We start from the raw sequence: 21303 nt of genomic DNA on the forward strand, positions 1-21303 counted from the left end.
ATGTTTAGTAAATGAAAAACCACAGTGCCGATGTTAGATGGTATTGTTACTGTTTTATTATAAAGACGTGGAGTCCTGGGGACATACGTACGGGCGTGCTTCTACGAAGTCTACCATCTTTGTCCAGGCCACCTCCATCTCATGCTTGGACTTCTGTAGTAGTCTCTGGAGAGGCTCTGCATGTCCTCTCTTTGAACAGACCCTCCTACAGAAGTCAGAATAATTATTTTTATTATTATTATTATTATTATTATTATTATATTTTGAGATGGAGTCTTGCTCTATAATCCAGGCTGGAGTGCAGTGGAACCATCTCGGCTCACTGCAACCTCCACCTCCCGAGTTCAAGCAATTCTCATGTCTCAGCCTCTCGAGTAGCTGGGATTACAGGCGCCCACCACCACATCCAGCTCAATTTTTTTTTGTACTTTTAGTAGAGATGGGGTCTCAGCATGTTGGCCAGGCTGGTCTCGAACTCCTGGCCTCAGGTGATCTTCCTGCCTTGGCCTCCCAAAGTGCTGGGATTACAGGCACTACGCCCAGCTCAGAGCAATTATTTTTTTAAGATCTTACAATATTGGGCCTTTCATAGCTTCCCTTTCCTGCAAGATGCAGTCCACAGTTCTCAATATTCATAGCAAGACCCTTGTTCCAATATCATGGTTGTTGAATAAGCCACGCACAACTTAGTGGCTTAAAGCAATAGCATTTATTTATTTATATTTTATTTTAAGTTCCAGGCTACGTGTGCGGGAGGTGCAGGTTTGTTACATAGGTAAACGTGTGCCATGGTGGTTTGCTGCACCCATCAACCCATCACATACGTATTAAACCCAGCAGGCATTAGCTGTTTATCCTGATGCTCTCCCTCCACTGCCCCCTACAGGCCCCAGTGTGTGTTGTTCCCCTCCCTGTGTCCATGTGTTCTCATTGTTCAGCTCCCACTTATAAGTGAGAACTTGTGGTGTTGGGTTTTCTGTTCCTGTGTTAGTAGCAATAGCATTCATTTTGCTTAAAAGTCTGCAGTCTCGCTGGGCACAGCTCACCTTGGTGCCAGTCAGCACCAGATGCGGAACTTGAAGGCCAAGGGCTGGAACCATGGAGGCTCCTGACTTGCTGCCTGAGGCTTGCGCCAGGAGGATTGACACATTTGGGGCTGGTGCAGCAGGGGCCCCTCGGGGACCTCCCCCGTCACTCTGTGGCCGTCCGTGTACTCGCTCCAGCGTGGCAGCCTTGATGCAGTGGACTCCCTGTGTGTTGAGTCAGGGTCACCACGGACTGTGGCCTGAGAAAACAGCAGGTGGAACTGGTCACCTTTCTCACAAGGTGGGGGTTCATGTTGTGTTGCTTCCCCCTCAGTCCCCGGCCGGCCATGTAGAAGGGGAGGGAACGGGGTCCCCGCTCTGAGCAGAGGGGAAGCTCACTGGGCCGGAAGGGTGTGCCGAGCGGGGTGCATCCATGGCGCATCTTTGGAAAACAGAATCTGCTCTTTCCACTAAGGTCATGTCTCTTCCATATAAAAAAGGCCACGGCAATCCCCAAATCTCATTCTGTTGTGGCATCAGGCTTGGGCTCCAGGAACTCATCATGGAAGTCAGGTGTGAAAGTGCCTCCCTGGGCTCTAGTCCCTCCTCCGAGGCGAAGGCTGGTGCTCCAAAGCGATGAGAGACCCACCCCCAGCCCACAGCCCTGGGCAGGCACAGGAGAACTGCTGCAGGCCCTCGTGCTGGTCAGAGTTCTCCAGGGAAACAGAACCAACTGGGTACGTGTGTGCGTGTGTGTGTGTGTGTGTGTGTGTGTGTGTGTGTGTGTGTGTCTACGCATGTGAGAGGGATTAGACAGCAAGATTGAAGGGCCTGGCTCATCTGATGGTGACGGAGCAAGTTTGAGATCTGCAGGGCAGGCCGGCAGACTGGAGACCCAAGGAAGTGCTGGTGTTACAGTCCTTCTTCCTCGGGCCACCTCAGTTTTTTCTCTTAAGGCTTTGACTGATTGGATGAGGCCCACCCATATTGTGAATAGAAACATGTTTTACTCAGAATCTTCCCATGTAAATGTTAATCATGTCATAAAAAAACACGCTTAGGCCAGGTGCCATGGCTCCCAGCACTTTGGGAGGCTGAGGTAGGCAGATCACTTGAGGTCAGGAGTTTGAAACCAGCCTGGCCAACATGGTGAAACCCCCATCTCTACTAAAAACACAAAAATTAGCCAGGTGCAGTGGTGCGTGCTTGTGATCCCAGCTAGTCAGGAGGCTGAGGCATGAGAATCGCATGACCCGGGAGGTGGAGTTTGCAATGAGTCGAGATTGCGCCACTGCACTCCAGCCTGGGCTACAGAGCGAGACTCTATCTCAAACAAAACAATAAAACAAACAAAAAAACCCTTCACAGTGACGTTCGGACTATGACTGATTGAATATCTGGGTACTATGGCCTAACCGAGTGGACACATAAAAGTACTTATCATAACCTTCCTGTTCAGAAAGGGGGAAGTGGGCGGCAGACAGGGGTCTCTGGCCCACGTGGTCCTGAAGTGCAGCTGGGTGCTGGTCGGCAGCCTCTGGACAGGGCTGGGGCCTCATCCTGGGTGGCTTCCACGCTCCTGGCTGTACCCTCTGGGCTCTTGGATTTGTTTGGGGAGTGGCTCTTCCTTTCCATGGAGAGGCCTGTGTTTGTAGCTGAGAGGGTTTTTTTTGCATCCTGCCCAGAGTACTTTGGGAGTCCAATGCCCAGTCTCGCTTTGTACTGAATCTGTTCCCTGTAGCCTGAGCTGGCAGTATTTCATCGTTCAATTATCTAAAAATGCTGCTGTGTTTCGTTTTCTATGAATCTGCTGGGATTTATAGAATCCCGTGTCCAAGCATGACATCCTACTGGATGGGATTTGATATTTTGAGGACAAATATTGAGATAAGAAGATAGAGGCCCAGTCTGTGTGCCGGCCTAAATGAAGTGAAATACTGATAATCAAACTTTTTTTTTGAGACGGAGTCTCGCTCTGTCACCAGGCTGGAGTGAGTGGCGCGATCTCGGCTCACTGCAAGCTCCACCTCCCGGGTTCAAGCAATTCTCCTGCCTCAGCCTCCCGAGTAGCTGGGATCACAAGCGTGCGCCACCACGCCTGGCTAATTTTTGTATTTTTAGTAGAGATGGGGTTTCACCATGTTGGCCAGGATGGTCCCAATCTCTTGACCTCATGATCTGCCTGCCTTGGCCTCCCAAAGTGCTGGGATTACAGACGTGAGCCACCGCGCCCGGCCGATAATCAGAACTTTTGAAATGAGCTCCATGAAGCTACAGCCTCTGGTTCCACGCTGCTGGTAGCCTCCACGGGGGACACCACGTGCTTCCGCATCCGGATGGGGTGGCTGGGGTGTGGTTTGTAGTGGCAGCGTGTGCTGAGAGGTGCTTGTCCCTGCCCTGGAGCCTCCGCCAGCTGGAGGTGGCACCGTGCAGCCGCCAGGGCAGGGCAGGGACACCATCTCCTGGTTCTATTAACTGTCTTTTCTCAGAGAGTGCCAGCGAGAGCAGATGAGTGCCTCACAATTTTCAGCACGACTTTAGCCATCTGCTCAACCCGACGGGCCACAGAAAGCCTGCCTGCTTGTTGCATGGGCTGAGTCTCCCGCAGTTTCATGGGGTTTGTGGAAATCTTTATGAACGGCTGGATCACAGACTTGTTTTCAGCTTGTTTCATATGTCTGGCATTGCAATAGTGCAAAATAGTAACAAGGGCCGTAGGATCTCAGGGTCTGGTTTTTAATTTTAGCCCCAACCCTAATTGGCTGTGTGACCCTGTGAACCTGTCAGTGAATTTCACAGCAGAAACCTAACAGGCCAAGAGAGAGTGGGGTGATCTATTCAGAGCACTGAAGGAAATAAAAACTTGCCAACCAAAATTTCTGTACCCAGAAAGGCTGTCATTTAGAAATGAAGGAGAGAGAAGGACTTTCCCACGCAAACATCAGCTGAGGGAGTTCACCACCACCAGACCTGTCTTATAAGAAATGCTTAAGGGAATTCTTCAAGCTGAAAGAAAAGGACATTAATTAGTAACACAAAAACATTGAAAAGTGTAAAATTCGCTGGTAAATGTAAGTAAACAGTTGAATTCACAATACTCGAACACTGTAATGGTGGTATGTAAATTAACTACATCTTTAGTCTGAAGACTGAAAGACAAAACTATTAAACAATAAAAGATACTGTGATGGTTAATTTCAGGTGTCAACTTGAGTGGATTAAGGGATACCCCAATAGCTTGTAAAGTATTATTTCTGGAAGTGTCTGTGAAGGTGTTCCGGGAAGAGACTGGCATTTGAACCACTGTGAGGAAGATTTGCCCTCAGCACCATCCAATTGTCTGAGAGCCCAGATAGAAGAAAACGGCAGAAGAAAGCCAAATTCTTTCTCTCCCCCGCCCCCTCTCCCCTGTCCTGAAGCTGGGACACCATCTTCTGCCCTTGGACATAAAAGCTCAAGGTTTTCCAGCCTTTGGACTCTGGGACTTGCGCCAGTGACCCCCTGGGTTCTCAGGCCTTCAGCCTTGGACTAAGTTGCTCTGTTGGCTTCCCTGGTTCTGAGGCCTCTGACAATAGACTGAGCCATGCCACTGGCTTCTCTGGTTCTGCAGCTTGCAGATAGCCTGTTGTGGGATTCTCAGCCTGCATAACGGTGTGAGCCAGTTCCCCTGGTAAATCCCCTCTCATCTACCCATCTATCTAGCCTTCCTGTTGGTTCTGGTTCTCTGGAGAACCCTGGATAATACAGCTATGGTAATATGTTAAGGGATATACAGTACAAAAACCTGTCATTAGTGACATCAAAAGCATAAAATGGGTGGGGGGGCCGGAGTTTAAAGTGTAGAGTTATTTTATTCAATCAGTTAAATCGTCAGCTTAAAATAGACTGTTAGAACTGTAAGGTATTTTATGTAAGCTTCCACATAAAATATAGTGACCACAAAGCAAAAACCTATAGTAGATACACAAAAGGTAGAAAGTCAAGAATCAAAGCATACCACAAGAGAAAATCTAATGACAAAAGAAGACAGCAAGAGAGGAAGAAAGGAACAAAAGACCCACAAAACAACCAGAAAACAAGAGAATGGGAGTCGTAAGTTCTTACCTACCATAATTACTTTGGACATAAATGCATTAAATTCTCCAATCAAAAGACATAGAGTGTATGAATGGGTTAAAAATGTATAAGACCCCACTGTATGCTGCCTACAAGAGACCTACTTGGCCTTTGAGGAAACACAGACTGAGAGTGAAGGGATGGGAACAGATACTCCATGCAAATGGAAAGCATTGGAGAGCACAGGGAGCTATGCTTCTATAAGCTAAAATCGACTTCAAGTTAAAACCGTCAAGCAGCACACAGAAGCTTTGTCTAATGCCAGCAGCATTTTATAATATGCCAGAGGGGCCAATTCATCAGAAGTAAAATTTTAGTACAAGTTGCCGAGCACTTTTTTTTTTTTTAAAGACAGGATCTCACTGTGTCATCCAGGCTGGAGTGCAGTGGTGTGATCTCAGCTCACTGCAACTTCCACCTCCCAGATTCAAGCCTCCTGAGTAGCCGGGATTATAGGCACGCACCACCATGCCCAACTACTTTTTGTATTTTTAGTAGACACGGGGTATTACCATGTTACCCAGGCTGGTCTCGAACTGCTGACCTCAAGTGATCCACTCACCTCGCCTCCCAGAGCACTGGGATTACAGGCATGAGCCACCATGCCCGGCCGGGTGGGTTCTTTTGATGTCCTGGGTGAGGTTTGGTTTAGATAATGTTGACTGTACCCAGTTCCCTCCTGCCACATGTTGGGCATGTGTGCCCTGAGGCAGCAGTGACCTGCTAGAGGCCTGGAGTTGGGTGGACTCCCTTCTGTGCCACCCACAAAAGCATAGCCACACCTAGAACTTGGCAGCCTTGGGCACGTCTGCTGTGTCCCCACGGAATCATGTCACCTCTGCTGTAACCCTGTGTGCCACCCCCATGCTCCAAAAAGGATGACCTCATCTAGGCCAGGTCATCACAGCTGAACTCCTCAGCCAGGACGTAACAGCCACCATACATCTGTCCCTAGTCACGATGCTCCTCTTCCTGAAGTCCTGTCCCAGGCAGCTGGGTGCTCCTCATAACCCTGTGCCTGCCACCTCTCCGTGACCTGACCAGGGTGCTGGGGAGTGACTCCCTCTCTCTTTCCATCGTCTGTTGGGTTATCTTGTAACACCTCCTTCAGCACTTGCTGTATGACCTCATCATGCATCTTTTCTGCTTTTGGTCTTCACTGGTTGTGCTTGACGGCACCTCCATGAGGGTCAAGCTGATGACTTTTCACATTGTCCCTACAGGACCTGGGGCCATCTTGTGCAAGTAAGACCATGCATGTTGAAATGTATTTCACTGGTGTTTAGCTTACGTCTCCCAATTAACTTGGAGACCGCTTGGAGGCAGGAATTGCTTTTTAAAGAAAATTTTATTGAAGTCTAACGTACAAACTGGAAATATGCATCAAAAAAGTCATACATGGGGCTGGGCGTGGTGGCTCACACCTGTATTCCAGCACTTTGGGAGGCTGAGGTGGGTGGATCACCTGAGGAGTTTGAGACCAGCCCAGCCAACAAGGTGAAATCCCATCTCTACTAAAAACACAAAAATTAGCCAGGCGTGGTGGCGGGTGCCTGTAATCCCAGCTACTCGGGAGGCTGAGGCAGGAGAATGGCGTGAACCCAGGTGGCAGAGGTTGCAGTGAGCCGAGATCACGCCATTGCACTCCAGCCTGGGCAACAAGAGCGAAACTCCAGCTCAAAAAAATGAAACATAAAAAAAGGGTCACACGTGGGCCAGGCACAGTGGCTCAGGGCAACACTTTGAGAGACCGAGGTGGGAGGCTCACTTGAGCCCAGGAGTTCGAGACCAGCCTGGGCAACATAGTGAGACCCCATCTCTAAAAATTCTTTAAAAAATTAATTAAAAGTCACACATGAACAGCTAGGTGAGTGGCCACCTAAAAAACACACATAGGGTAGGCATGCAAAACCATGCTTCATGCTTGAATTCCCACAGGAACAGGAAGTCATAGCATTTGGGCAGATGTGGCAGACTTTTGAAACAAACTGTGATTAGTTTAGTGGCATCTCCTGCAGTAAAAGGTCATATCATTAAGCAAAAGTGGCAGCCGATCACTGGAAACGAAACCCCACTTTAAGGCCATGTACGTTTCAGGCCATGTTGCTGCTGTTTGGCCTTCTCGGCTGTTATCTGAAAGGGTCTCTTATGAGTTGGGTTGCAAAGCCCAACATAAGGGTGTTTCACGGCCTGAGTCGCTGCGACTAGAAGGTCATGTGCTTTCGAATCAGGGTAGAATGGCGTGGCGGAGTGATCAGGTATCGCGTTCTCATGCTCTATGGGGCATCCACAGTATGCTCTGGGTCCTTGGAAGCCCCTGGACAAAATCAAAAGCCCTTCTGTAGGAACTCTTGTTGCCGAGAGCCAGTCAGAGTGGGAGGCGGCTCACCAGAGACCCCCAAAGAGGGCGGCCGATGGCCGAAGGCAGGTGACCTGGCAGGAGAAGGCAGAGCTCTTACAGGAGAGCACCTCATGAGGTTTCCACGGGTAGAGCCCACACAGACCTTGGTGAGGGTGAGCTGTTAGCAGCTCATCAGAGCAAAGATCAGGGTGTGCTTTGCTTCTCTGCAGAGAGGCAGCCTGCCTGACCTGGCCAACTCCCGCGTCACCTGGCTTTATTCCTGTGAAACTGTCTCATGCACTTAGGGGTTTCCCCCTCGGGAATTCCAAACATGGGACGGTCTCGGGGGAGATGCTCTTCCACAGCAGGGTCTGTCCTGGCGCCTGGCGCCCGGCAAGCCACACAGGGCAGCCTGCTCAGGTTCCAGCCTGGGTGCCATGTGGCGTTTGCCAAGGTGGAATCCTTGTTTTCCTAAATAGGCACCTTTGTGAGACTGAACTGTTCTCTCATCTCACCCCGAACACGCTACAGATGTTAACTTCAAACCTGCATTTTAGAGAAAAAAAATGAAATAAAAATATGTTGGCCAGGTGCATTGGCTCATGCCTGTGAATCCCAGCGCTTTGGGAGTCCCAGGCTGCAGTGAGCCATGATCGCACCCCTGCAATCCAGCCTGGGTGACAGGGAGACCTTGTTTCTAACAAATAATGAAATAAAAACCAGTCTGTGGACAACCTTCATCTATCAACCATATTTAGTCAGATGTTAAAAGAGTTTGTAAAGAACAGATGATAACATCAGGTTGTTCCTATTCAGTCTCAAGGTATAATTATAGACACATCGGTTTTGCATCCACACTGCCGCCTGGCAATTGCAGGACCATCTGGATATGAAACTGACTCTTCCTGCTCACAGAACTGCACTCTTACTTGACAGACCACAAGTCTTGATTTCTGCATCAAAAATAGTAGCTAAAATATCAGTAACAATGACAAATCAATTCTCATGTCATCAACCTTCCTTCCCTTTGCACGCAGTCACCTGGCTGGTTTGGGGTTGGCCACGGTGCACCTGCCTTTGGGGATCTCAGGCATTTTCCCTGGACCTAAAGCAGCGAATGGTCATTGTTCCCCCATCACGAAGTCTGAGTAGCAAGTACAAGCTGAATAACATCCTACTTTTGAGAATCATGCTGACGTTTTTGATGATGCAGGTGAGGCAGAATTGGGACTGTGTCAAATCTTAACTGAAACAAAACACAAAAAGGAAGTAGGAGATAGGGGTTTCTGCCCTCTTTTCAGTTTATACCAGTGATGCAAATAAACCCATGAGATTATTAGAAAAGGCCGAGTTTGGGAATCTGTTCTACATCCAACTCTGCCATAACTTGTTTGTGATCTTGGACAAGTCTCTCTATGAAACCAACAGCTCAGAACTTTAAAAATGACAAAACACAAGTTTTTATTTAGATTTCCATATTTCCACTTGGCTGGAACTTTTAGTAACTGAGTAAGTTACGCAGCGGCACAGGCAGGAAGAGTACAGAAGTAACCTGAGCATTCTTACCTGGTGATTAACTTTACTTAGGTATGTTTAAGGTTGTATGGTTTGCACTCATTTTTATTAGCAGGCCAGATTACTTAATTGATAAATAATGGTAGTTATTTAAACATATGGCATTACACTTTAAATTGTAAATTGTAAAATATTTCAAACACCATAATGCAATACAAAGAAACACTCATGGACTCATGGATCCCACTAAGATTTAATACATGTTATCATTTTGCCACTTACGCTTCAAATATTTTTTGTGTGTATGTAAGAAACCAGATGAGGCCAGGCGTGGTGCCTCACTCCTGTAATCCTCTGGGAGGCTGATGCAGGAGGACCTGTGGAGCCCAGGAGTTGAAGACAGCCTTGGCAACATAGTAAGACCCTATCTCTCCAAAAAAAAAAAAAAAGAAAAAGAAGGAACCCAAGTGATATAGTCTATCTCGTGAACAGAGACACTGGAAGCCCTGTGGTCCTGTCACCGGCCTCCTCTTCAGAAGTGATCAATACACAGTAATCCATGCCTGTCCTTCATTTCTCTGTTTTTACACTTCCCTAGAAGACATAGGTGTTTTTTCATGGTTCAAATGTATGTAAATAGAATTATCCAGTATCTTTCTGCAACTGCAAACCTTCAGAAATTCAAAATTTTGTTCATGAAATTGACTCACGTTGAGACATGCAGATCTAGGTCATTTATTTGAACAGTGTTAGCGTGACACAAAACCCATCTAGGAGTAGCTGAATCAGTCCTTTTTTGTAGAAAAGGACACAAAGCAATCTTTCTAAAACCCAAGACTGATCATATTACTGTTCCCGTCACTGCTTCCTTTCTTTAAAACGCCGTCAGTGGATCCCGTTGTGGTCAAGGTGACCGGGCCCCTGTGCTGGCCCTGCCAGACCCCCAGCACTCCCTGCGCTCCAGCCACCCTCAGTCTCTAGAACCCGTCAAGCTTGTCTCTACCTCAAGGACTCCTCTGGCTGCTCTCCTGTTCCTCTCTCAGGCTGCAGCATGACTTTCACATTCTGGGAGGATGCACCTGTCCCCACAGAAGAACCAGGTCCATCTGTCCTTATCTCCTGGAGTCTTCTTTTATTATCATTATTATTATTATACTTTAAGTTCTAGGGTACATGTGCACAACGTGCAGGTTTGATACATAGGTATACATGTGCCATGTTGGTTTGTTGCACCCATCAACTCATCATTTACATTAGATATTTCTCCTAATGCTATCCCTCCCCTAGCCCCCGAGCCCCACACCCCCCTACAGGCCCCAGTGTGTGATGTTCCCTGCCTTGTGTCCAAGTGTTCTCATTGTTCAATTCCCACCTCTTGAGTGAGAACATGTGGTGTTTGGTTTTCTGTCCTTGTGACAGTTTGCTGAGAATGATGGTTTCCAGCTGCATCCATGTCCCTACAAAGGACATGAACTCATACTTTTTTATGGCTGTATAGTATTCCATGGTGTATATGTGCCACATTTTCTTTAACCAGTCTATCATTGATGGACATTTGGGTTGGTTCCAAGTCTTTGCTATTGTGAATAGTGCCTCAGTAAACATACGTGTGCATGTGTCTTTATAGTAGCATGATTTATAATCCTTTGGGTATATACCCAGTAATGGGATTGCCAGGTTAAATAGTATTTCTAGTTCTAGATCCTTGAGGAATTGCCACACTGTCTTCCACAATGGTTGAACGAATTTATACTCCCGCCAACAGTATAAAAGCGTTCCTATTTCTCCACATCCTCTCCGGCATCTGTTGTTTCCTGACTTTTAAATGATTACCATTCTAACTGGTGTGAGATGGTATCTCATTGTGGTTTTGATTTGCATTTCTCTGATGGCCAGTGATGATGAGCATTTTTTCATGTGTCTGTTGGCTGCGTAAATGTCTTTTGAGAAGTGTCTGTTCATATTCTTTGCCAACTTTTTGATGGGGTTGCTTTTTTCTTGTAAATTTGTTTGAGTTATTTGTAGATTCTGGATATTAGCCCCTCCTGGAGTCTTATTGCTGGTCCCTTCAAGCCTTTGTCCTGTTTCCTGACTCCATTCAAATGCGTGCAGTGGCTCAACTTGCCTTCTGCGCTGAGGCTTGAGCCCCATGGGGCCTAAGTCTGTCTGGTTGCTTGCTACTATTTTAGTAGCTGGCACACTGTCTGGCACATTGTAAATACTTCATATATATCTGCTCAATAAATGAGCAAATGAATGAATATTGTTAATTAATTGTCAATATTGAGATATCAATGTGAATTTAACAGATCGAACAGTTGTGAGCAATTGTAGGATTTATTCAGCCCAGGAATCTCTCATTTCCGATTCCAGCTGAGCCTCCTTGGTACGACACTCAACTTTGATTTCAGTTTTAAAATGAAACATTTATTTTGAAAGAGTCAAGTTGACCCAGACATTGCTCAGAGCTGGGCTTCAGGGCTGGACTTTCAGGAGAGTCTTTCAGCCGGTGCCTCTCTCCAGAGCCTTGGTGCTCTGGTGCGACCTTGGTATTCATGCTTTATGTTTGGCTGAATCAATAATTCTTGAATTGGAGCCACACGGAAGGGCAGACGCTTCCTATTTCAACATATTTTCAGTTTGCACCCCAAGGACACTCACAGAAACCTAGAGTAAGATTTGTACTCCTCTGACTCAAAGACTCTTTTGAGTGAATGCACTGATTTATTTTCATCCAGTTTTCTTTCAGTACTTCCAAATCTGCGATTCCAGTGAGCACAGTCTGTGTTATAACTAGAGCGAGGGCAGGCGCCAGCAGCTCCCTGTCCAATGTGGTTTGGACCAAGTCGACCGCACACTTCCTGTGCAAGGATATCTCATTCCTCTCCTACTTTCAGGTATGGTCCATGCAGGTATATCATCATGTCAGCAATGAAGGAATGACGGAGACACTAAGCTCCATACGGCATGGATCTCAGAACATTTGCATTTTTTAAAAATCCACCAATCAGATGCAGGAAGCAGATCAGGAAATCCACGCAACACGTTTCACAGCTGAGGTGCCCCCTCTGCACGATGCATCGCCTCACCGAAGAGCTCACAGCAGGCAGCGGCTAAGGGTCCGGACACACGGGTGCCCCCTCACCTCCCTTGCGTCTCCCTGCGAACCTGACCGCAGAGTCAGAAGCAGGCATCCTCACGGGGTGAGACCACAGGGACTGGAATCCATGGCTCTGACCAAACCTCTTAAACTTGTGACCAGCAGGGGTGAATTCCTGCTAATTTGTGAGCGCCAGCTTACTAGGGAACAGATAACAACGTCTCAGGTGTTTGTTTTTTTTGTTGTTTTTTTTTTTTTTTTTTTTTTTTTTTTTTGAGGCCGCTTGTTGAAGGCTCCAGAGACAGAGGAAGAGAGGAGAATATTGGACTTTGGTGTTGGTCTGCTGCTAATTTTGCTCAGTCTTCTGAGACTAGAAACTTAGTATTTCTGTGCATTGAGCATTTTTTCATTTATTGAATCAAGATGCTGGTAGGTCTGCCTGTCTCGAGTGTGAACTGTGAGACTGAAATGGGACAGTTGCCGGGAAGATGCTGGGAGCATGTCCGGGTAGGTGCTGCCGGGCCTCGGCGCCCTGTCCGGGTAGGTGCTGCCGGGCCTCGGCGCCCTGTCCGGGTAGGTGCTGCCGGGCCTCGGCGCCCTGTCCGGGTAGGTGTTGCCGGGCCTCGGGGTCCTGTCCGGGTAGGTGTTGCCGGGCCTTGGCATCCTGTCCGGGTAGGTGTTGCCGGGCCTCGGCGCCCTGTCTGGGTAGGTGCTGCCGGGCCTCGGCGTCCTGTTCCGGTAGGTGCTGCCGGGCCTTGGCGCCCCCTTCTTGTCCTGCTGGGGGGCCTCTGTCATTTGGGAAGACCTTGTTCTGGGGGGCACTCCACCTGCGTGTGGAAGGCTTACTAGGGTAGCGGCTGCACCGTGCTCCTGTGAATACCCTGTTTAACTCCACGACCGCCCGGTGAAGTAGCTTTTGCTTTTAGGCAGAAAGATGACAGTTTCTAGGGATGGGAATCCCCGCACACTAGCCTAACCCAGAAGTGGCATTTATTAGCACACTTACCTCAGAAGCCCCCAGAAGCTGTTCTTCAGCACCACTCGCTGCAGGGGTCTCACTCTCCTGTCCTCTTCCCATTTCTTGGTTTTCTGCTCTGTGCATTGTTTCCTTTCTTCTGCTGGAGATAATGAGCTTTCCCTCGACTCCAGCTCTGTGATCCATGAGGGCAAGGCCCTTGCTCCTGCATCAGCCCAGAGGCTCGTGTATCACCCACACTGGGTCAGGAGAGCTCAGGGTATCTTGTGGACAATGAGCTGTGACCAGCCCAGCCAGGATCCCGAGACCTGCTTCCTGGGGGCCCTGCACTTCCCTAAGGGAACTCAGTGATGGAGTGGCAGAGAAGGCGCCCACCGGTGAGTGGGTCTTCGCGTTTTAGGACGAGATCACTGAATTGAGCAAATTGCCTGGGCTCTTGGTGGGAGTAAGTTACAGGGAAGAGACTCTAACCCGGGTGTGTCCGACACCAAAGGGAAGGCCTCAGAAACACACTGACCTTCCAGCTTTGCCGACACGTGCTTATTTCATCCCGGCAGAAACACCGTGAGGCGGGCGTCCTACACGAGGAAGTGCCAGAGACGGGAGATCGTCTGCCCAAGGCCTTTAGTTGAGGAACGTCTAACTTTCAAGCCCACCCTCCCTTTTCTGAAAGGTGCCTGAGCAGTACCTGATTGTCGCACAGGACACGCACTCCTGGACTCTGCCCCTCCTGTTCATTCCACCAGGAAGAGGGGCGGGTTCCTGCCGCGCTTTGTCGCTGCCTGAAGGGGAGCACGGATGAGTTTTCTCATCCCTGAGCCCCGGTTTCCTCAACTGGAAGACAGGGCAGTGCTGCCTACCTCGCGGGGTGTTTGGAGACTGTGGTAACTGATGTCACCCGCACAGTTCCTGCACGCAGTAAAAAACACAAATGTTAATTCCTGCACGTGACCCACGCAACCCCCAGATACGCTCGGCGAGGAGGAACAGGCAGGGGAGGAAGGGCTGGGCGGATGCAGGGAGAGGGGCGTGAGCTTGGTGGAGGCTTTTTCTTACATTGGAAGCGGGGGTAGGAAACACTGGCTGGAGGTGTAGGTACCTAGAGAGATTTCCCAAGGTTGGAAATGCTTCCCATAGTTCAGGAATATGAGTTTAAAATCATGCCTGTTCCTAATAGATTAAAAAATATGTAAAGAGTAAAAAAAAATCATAATAATAATCGTCTCAACCCCCATCCTTATTGTCATACTTTTTTTCTTTCTGTATCTTAAGACTTTTTCAAGTTTCATAGACTTTTTCTATGCTTTAAAACCCCCAACTTTTTTTGATTATAAAAGCAGCATATATTTATTTTAGAAAATATTGAAACTCAGCATTTTATTTAGGAGATAATAAAACCTAGCTGTAATCCAACATCCAGATATAACTATTGATCTCTTTTATTTATTTATTTTTTAAAAAAACCTTTTTTGTGAGATAGCCCCTACTTGGAGCTGTCATGTGGATAATATCTTAATCTGCCATTCTTTGTGTAGTTTAAAAACTTGCTTTTACTTTATTATTATTATTATTTTTGGGACATGGTCTCACTCGGTTGCCCAGGCTGGAGTGCAGTGGCATGATCTTGGCTCACTGCAGCCTTGACCTCTCCTGGGCTCAAGTGATCCTCTGACCCCAGCCTACCAAGTAGGTAGGACTACAAATGCTGCACGCCACCACTCTCAGCTAATTTTTTTTTTTCTGTATTTTTAGTAGGGAAAGGGTCTCCCCATGTTGCCCAGGCTGGCCTCGAACTCCTGACCTTAGGTTATCCACCCACCTCAGCCTTCTGAAGTGCTGGGATTACAGTCATGAGCCACCATGCCCGGCCTCTGTGGTTTCATCTGAGTATTTTCAGAGTTGCCATTGTTTTAGTTTCCCTGGCTAACATCCATTCATCTATCCATCTATCCATCCAATCACCCATCTGTCTATCCATCCATCTATCTATCCATCCGCCACCCACCCACCCATGCATCTATCCATCCATCTGTCCATCCATCCATCCATCCATCCATCCATCCATCCAGTTGCCCTTGCAGAGCCCAGCCTGTGCTAATGGTAGAGTGAAAGGTAATCCTCCTTTTTGTGAATTTTATATTTTTAAGGAAAAGGATGACACATACACCTCCCTATCTGTAATGATACTATGTGGTGCTAAAATAAGACTTTCTCTGCAAACACAGACTGTGGAGCAACTAAAACCAGAAGTGAGGAAGGCTTATTAGAGAACGCACCATGGCAGCTTGAGCTTAAAGAATGAGCAAGAATTCTGCTCCTCAAACCAAAATGGGGGTTGTCTTAGGCAGCGAGAATTGCACAGGCAAAAGCTCCACTAGTAATATATGAATACACAAATACTCCCTACACACACATACACACACACACCCATAGACGGTTCATCAGGAGAGCCACAGGCAATTCCATGAGCTCGTGCAGTAGGACAGAGGGGAGTGAGGCATGAGGGCGAGTGGGTTAGGAGCAGATTGCTCAATACTTTATTTACCAGCCTACGGTAAATGGACTTCAAGAATATCTATTGTGTAAAAGCTCTTCTTCAGGAAATTCCCAATACTTTTACTTCTTCCAATTAAGTCCTGCTAGGAGATTCAGCCTACTGTTATTCCCCTAAATGACCCCCAGGAGGGCAGGTGGGAGACAGCTGGTGGAGCCGGGCCGGGCCTGCCCTGCCCCAGGACCCAGTGCTGCCCTGTCTCCCACTGCATCATGCTCAGAACTGCACAGAGCACCCTGACTTGCTTGGGTTCTGTCTACAGGATGCAGGGGCAACCGGCAACCTGCCTTAACATTCCCGAGGCTTCGCTCAGCCCTGTGCATGGCTGTGACAGGCGTCAGCTCGGACGGGGCCGGGAGTCTGAATGACTCAAGAGGCATCATGGCACGGTGGCTGATGGCGTGGGCAGTGGAGCCAGTTGCTTGGCTCATTTCTGGCTCTGCCCCTTAAAACTGCATGGCTGATAAAATGCATATTGATGAAATCACATAAATGGCGAATCACAACACCTCCCTCCCAGAAGGCTCCTGCGGGTGCCGTGTGTGAACATGATGTAACACACACCAGAACGCTGCCTGGCAAAATAGACGCCACCGCTCTGTGTCCGTTCGGACTTACGTGTCGTCAGGTCACGCTGCAGTCCAGCTGGTGTCTTAGGATGTCCTTCATGAAAAACAAGCTAAAAGAGGTCAGGTGTGGTGGCTGACGCCTGTAATCCCAGCACTTTGGGAGGCTGAGGTGGACGGATCACTTGAGGTCAGGAATTCGAGACCAGCCTAACAGAGCAAAACTCCATCTCTACTAAAAATACAAAAATTAGACACAGTGGCGGGTGCCTATAACCCCAGCTACTCGGGAGGCTGAGGCAGGAGAATCGCCTGAACCCAAGAGGCAGAGGTTGCAGTAAGCCGAGATTGTGCCATTGCACTACAGCCTGGGTGACAAGGGCAAGACTCTGTCTCAAATTAAAAAAAAAAAAAAGTTAAAAGAGTATAGATTGTGCTGTGGTGGGACAGACGCTAATTCATGTTGCTAGGTATATCATGGAACATTTACTTATTTATTCAGTTACTCGAGAAACTCCACCCTGCAGTAGACACCCCTCCCCATTTCTAAACTACACAGAAAATACTGCCTACAATTGGCTTTAGTTTGCTTTTATCCCTGTAGTATCTCGTTGCCTGAACCATTGTAGGTATCCTGAAGGCAGGCACTAAGAGCAGAATCCACTTTTCTCGTCCCCCCGGGACAGCACAGAACCTTTTGCTTTTAGTAGCCGTATGGCCAAGTTAAATATGGGCTGCATTTTACAAGGAAAATATACTTCCTGAGTGGTGTTTCCTCCTGGCTAGCTTTAGGCTGTGTAATTCTGCACATTTTGATGGTCCCCTTACACTATTTTCTATGCCTTAAAGAGTCCTGAGAACATGTGGATCAGAGCTGGGTGTGAGGACAGCCATCTCCACGGAGCATCGGTGTCAGTAACGGCACCGACTCCCTTCTTGCTTCCCCCACCTTCGATCCTGCCTGCCCAGAAGCTGTGGGCCTGTTTTCATTTGGGCCTGGAGAGAAAATAACTTTGAAAAGCAGTATGTGTACCAACCGTTGAAAGTGAATCAATACATTGAATCAAAGAGAAATCCTGACCAGGCGTGGTGGCTCACACCTGTAATCTCAGCAAATTTAGGAGGCCGAGGCAGGTGGGTCACTTAAGCCCAGAAGTTCAAGACCACTCTAGGCAACATAGCGAGATCCTGTTTCTACTAAACATACAAAAATTAGCCAGCTGTGGTGGTGCACCCCCGTAGTCGCAGCTACTTGGGAGGCTGAGGTGGGAGAAGCTCTTGAGCCCAGGAGTTGAGGCTGCAGTGAGCCATGATTGTGCAACTGTCCTCCAGCCTGGATGACAGAGGAAGACCCTGTCTCAAAAAACAAACAAATCCTGAGATTCCCTAGAGGTTTCTAAGATGCTATAATTTTTCTTAGATTTATGGCTTTTCTTTCTTAACCTCGCGATTCATTGGCTATTTAACTGTGTGAATGGCATCTTTCTGGTGCTGATGGAGGCCATGTGGGTGCGACCCACACAAGCACTATTCCAGGGACACTGTGGTCTAGCGGGGTGTGGCGGGACACAGGCAGTGCGTGTAAGACGCTGGAAGGAATTTTTGTTTGTTTTTGAGACGGGGTTTCACTCTTGTTGCCCAGGCTGGAGTGCGATGGCGTGATCTCGGCTCACTGTAACCTCCGCCTCCCGGGTTCAGGTGATTCTCCTGCCTCAGCTTCCTGAGTAGCTGAGATTACAGGCCTGTGCCACCAAGCCTGGCTAATTTTGTACTTTTTTAGTAGAGACGGGGTTTCACCATGTTGGTCTTGAACTCCTGACCTTAGTTGACCCACCCGCCTTGGCCTCCCAAAGTGCTGGGATTACAGACTTGAGCCACTGCGCCCGGCTGAAGGACTTAGAAGCAAAACATACCACAGAAGTTTACATAAACTGCCTAAGTCAATTAATGCATTCTTTAAAAAAAATTAAGCTGACTGTAATGATTTGAAAGGAAGATTCTTTTTAGCAAGCAGTATTACTAAAATAGAGAATGATACTTAATTCTGAATAAATCCTAACGTCCACATTAAATATATAATGTGCACTTTGGGAAATCCTACAAAATCTTATTTTTTAATTTGTATTAATATTAAAGAAATGTATAGAAACTTAAAAGTTTAGATATTTATAAGGCCCAGAAGAAACTTACATCCTCTGGAGGGGAAATACTATGTCTATTTTATTGTTTTCATTGAATACTATTTATATTTAATTAGCCCTTGTTCTTATGAAATGATTTCCTAATTACCAGCAAGAAGGAAACTGGTCACTTACTGCCGCACCCCCACATGCCTGCCTTGGAAACTGCAGTGCTGACTTTCTGTGTATCACCTGGTTGTGACTCCAGAAGTGGGCTCAGGAAACCCCTGTTGACTTTCACGCAGGGAAAAAATCCTTCCAAATGCTCTGGTGGGGGGTGGGAGAGTTTCAGTAAATTTCACAGTAACAAGGATGGACGCTCCTCAGGGAGCCTCTTGGTGAAATTCTGATTCTAGAGCCAACCGCACAATGGTGGTGGGAGGAATCCCTTTGGAAATCCCTGACTTCCTGTCCGAAAAAATCTGACCCTAACAGTCACCACAGTTGCTGACACCTCAAAGGACTGCTAAACCCAAAGGCCGACTCCTCTCCATCTATTTTAAGGTAAACATTTCAGTAATGGGTCATTCTGGAAAAAAAAACCCAAAACCCAAAAATCTCTTAATGTCGAGTTTCTTTTAACATCATTTGAGACAGAAAAGGGCCTCCTGCTTAACCTCATTTTCCACGTGGTGTCTGACACCACATCCATTCTGCAGGGAGACCCCCGGCAGGGCAGGCACGTTTAGTGCTGTGAGACCGTCTCCCAGAAACGCTGCCCAGAGCCTCCTAGAGGGGGCAGTGGAGGGCTCCCGAGCCCCTGATGCAGCCTTGCTGCTCCTCGACAGCGTAGCTGAAGATCTTGGTGTCAGAAACAACATCGCTGATGGTGGTGGACAGGGACCTGCTGGCCTGCTTTTGGCTGTATGGTAGGTGATCTCAGTGGAGTGGTGTCTGAGAGGCCTCGTGATTCCTCCCGGTGAGAGTGCGAGGCTGTACCATGCTGAGACCATCCCCAGCTCTGCCAACTTGCTCTGTCTGTAATGTGAGCAGGGAGACGGCGGAGACGACAGAATATGATAGGGCCACAGAATACGAGAGGGCCTCCACCTCTTGCTGGAAGGGGCCCCTCAGAAGGACACAATTTAATAACGTGTGTGTGTTGGAAAAGTAACATAAAGACCGCTTGAATCATGACTTTTGAGATGACTGAGTTTTATTCTTTCTGGGGCCAGCTGGAATAAGAACCAGTTCTATCCCAGGTGTGAGTTGAACATCCCAAATTTGAAACTGAAAATGCTCCAAAATCTGAAACGTTTTGAGTGCTGACGTCATGCTCATTGGATCCTTTCAGATATGGGGTTTGGGGAGTTGAAATGTAAGTATAAATGCAAGTATTCCAAAATTCAAAAAATGGGAAGTCCTGAAGAGCTCAAGCACGTGGGATGAGGGCTACTCAGCCTCTAGCTTCCTTGTCGGCACAGCAGAGATGGGTCCCTTGCTGCTGGGGGTGCTGCTGGCTGCTTTCCGGTGTATCTATTTCATCGTGGAGATGTCTCTCTTGCTTAACTGAGGTTATAACAAAATGTATACTTATCAAACACTCTTTCAGGCCTTGAACTGATTTCATAGGACTTTTCAGGGCAGAGTTCCAAATTTAAGCTTTTAAAATGCATTTTTCTGATTGCATGACTTCCCTTCAGTCTGTGATGATTAATTACATAAAGATGACTTTCAGGATGGAGGGTCCTCTACACCGCAGGACAGTCCAGCCAGGGAAAGAACTAGGGAGCACTGAGACCCCTTTCTAGGCCAAGAAGAAAGTTCACTACATTGGATTTCTAGGGGCTCTGTCTTCTGTATCTTACAGAAGCAGTGTTAAACGAATAAGCCAACTGAGACAGCCAGTTCTCAGATTTTATTTCAGACATGAGGTTCGTGTGTATTTCTAATGTGATAGAGAAGTTTGTCTTAGATTTGCTCTCCCTCTCCTTTGTATGACTCGGCTGGCTGGAGAGACTCTACCGTCTTCAGGGTTGGTGCCCTTCACTGATGCAGCTTCACAGCTTTTCCAGTTTGGGTCACCCTTACATTGTGGTCCTTTCTCTGGCCCTGGACTGGGCACCACTGGACAGCAGGATGGGGGCCTGGGGTGAGCACCTGTCAGTGTGGGCATGGCTGGGTGAACACACAGGGACCCTTGTGTCCTGCCCAGCCATTGTCTATGACCTACCCTGGGGATCAGAGCTTCAGGATACTCAAAAATCTTCTTAATATTACATTCCCCAGGCATCTTATGACAATTCTGTGCACATAGGGAGTGTGCCAACATTTATTGTGAAAGATATCTGGCAGACAGATGGAGGGAGAGAAAGAGACGGGGAGAGTTAAACGTCTGTAGTTTCCAACTTGACACTTTTATTTCTGAGAATACTGGGAAAGGCTTTTCAGGGACAGAAAGAGTGACAGGAAGAGCAGGGCATTTACAGTAAGCAGGTAACACTATTGCGTATAATAAGTAGAACATCAGAAGATGCTGGGGATTAAGTATCATTTTACCCATCTCACTTGAGAGCTGAACACGCATTCTGTGTAAAGATAAGCCTGGTCATGTTTTGGATGGTTTTGTTGTCTACATTTTTTTCTTTAGAAAGCCAGAATGAAGTTGCCTTATGTGGACTCTAAGACCTCTAAGTTTCTTCCCAGTACGTTAGGGAGTGTCCATGAAGCGTTTGCCAATTTAGGCAGGATATTTGATTGTATTCTATAATGCATCTGCCGGCACTCACATCTGCCTTCCACATACTTCATTCAGTCTTTCCGCTTTGATTTTCCTTTTGCTGCATTTAGGCTGTTTGGATAATTGCTTCTCTGAGGTTTTTCAGGGTTGTAATTCTAAGAGTTTAAACAGATTTAGGAGTTGGCACCATTTGGGGTCCTGAATTCATGCTGTTGGCTGGAGCTGATTCCAGAGAAGCATCCTAACGCCT

General features: G+C 47.6%; 1 protein-coding gene across 4 annotated transcripts in view; it reads left to right on the forward strand.

The window, feature by feature from the left end:
• Nucleotides 1-21303, forward strand: part of KBTBD11 (kelch repeat and BTB domain containing 11) — a 40449-nt gene that overhangs the window by 11975 nt on the left and 7171 nt on the right. The window contains exon 2 of one of the 4 annotated variants that reach the window (XM_045397809.2): nucleotides 18701-18877. The exons of 2 other annotated variants lie outside the window; for them this stretch is intronic. The gene's annotated coding sequence lies outside the window, so the exon portion shown is untranslated. The remainder of the gene's footprint in view (nucleotides 1-18700; nucleotides 18878-21303) is intronic. One more of the 4 variants, XM_065518729.1, reaches the window with a different exon arrangement.

This window comes from Macaca fascicularis, chromosome 8, assembly GCF_037993035.2.
Source record: "Macaca fascicularis isolate 582-1 chromosome 8, T2T-MFA8v1.1".
Classification (NCBI taxonomy): domain Eukaryota; kingdom Metazoa; phylum Chordata; class Mammalia; order Primates; family Cercopithecidae; genus Macaca; species Macaca fascicularis.